The sequence below is a fragment of the Pteropus vampyrus genome, unplaced genomic scaffold (genome assembly GCF_000151845.1).
Source record: "Pteropus vampyrus isolate Shadow unplaced genomic scaffold, Pvam_2.0 Scaffold297, whole genome shotgun sequence".
NCBI lineage: Eukaryota > Metazoa > Chordata > Mammalia > Chiroptera > Pteropodidae > Pteropus > Pteropus vampyrus.
The window spans coordinates 1,970,752-1,972,305 of NW_011889078.1; positions in this window are offsets into that span (position 1 = coordinate 1,970,752).

The following is a 1,554-nucleotide window of genomic DNA, read 5'->3' on the forward strand; positions in this document are numbered from 1 at the left end:
TGAAGGGAGGAGGTGGCTATAAATGGCAGAATCAATGTTGAAATAAAATATGAGAGAATGAGATGAAAAAAGAAAAGCGTGTTGACAGTCTTTTTCATCTTGAACTTTAGCACCCATAAGTAGAGACCATTGGTGATAGTACCAATTGTAGCTGACATGAACAAAAGAATGACAATGATCATTTTTGAGGCAGGAGCTGGTAAATGAGTGCTGTTTCTTACTAAGGTAGAGACACTGAGCAGGTAATCAGTAGCGTTGATCAGATCCATAATTACCTGTGGAATGAGAAACTAAAAATAACAAAAAAGAAGCAAAAGAAAAGTTTAAATATAGAAACTAAAATACTTATTTTTGCACAGTTACAGTCAAAATGACAATATTTTTTAGATGGCAAACATAATATTTCTGTAATAACTCAAATCAGATATTTTCCCTAAGGTCCGTATTTTTATTTTGTATTAAGAATTAAGATCAGATTAATTTGAGCATCAAAAAAAAAAAAAAAAAAAGAAAATACTACAAATGAAATGAAATTAATGTGAAATGAATATTTTGACTTCGTTAAGTAATTAATTTAGGTAGCTAAAAATCTTTTATTTAGACATTAACCAGAAGCCTGACCCTTCTTGATAAGTACAACTTCTTGAATAAGTCAATGTAGAGTCTGTTTTACTTGACTAAGACTTGATCAGAGCAAGTATTGCTAATGAGATTGAATAACAAAATAACACGTGCTGCAAATTAGTAATCATGAGGAGCTATAATTAGATTTCTCTCAAAAGCTAATTATATATAGTAAATGCTATTATCTACTATTCTAACACTCAGCACATAACAGCAAGAACTGATAGCCACATGGGAGTCCTAGGGCACCGTAAGATTGTGAAGTGCCTTCAGAATTATCAATGAAAGAGGAAAGTGTATTGTAAAATATAGTAGTAGTTCTCTCTTATTTGAGGAAGAGAAAGAGGGAGAGAAGTCAAGGAACTGATATTTCTTTAATACTCGTTATATATCAGGAGCTTTATATGAAAATCATTTCTTCTTTTCCTCGCAAAGGCAAATATGTAAACAGAAGAGAAAGCGAGGCTTACAAGGATTAAAATTCTTATTCATCATCATCTCCTACCATGCCTCCATTGTGCCAGGTAGGGAACACTACCAGTGTCTGATGTTACTTCTTTGAAAATGGGTAATTCTTGTATAGTATTTTGATACTGCTGTATGGGTCAGAGTATTTGATTATCCAAAATATACCATTTCTTGAATAATAGTTTCTATAGTATTGAAAATATAAACCTGAGAATGTTTTGGAAAATAACTATCATAACAGACTCATACCAAGAGACTAGTTTTTGGTAAATTGGATAAAGCAATGCAAATTACTAATTTTTTTTTTCACTAAGCAAAGATGTTCTAAGAATACACACACACACACACACACACACACACACACATATATGAAATAAAAAATTGCTATTAAAATCACAATTGCTTTAAGTTAATTATGCCTTCTAAGGGAGTTGCAAAGTTTTTCTTCAAAGTAGGAAAACA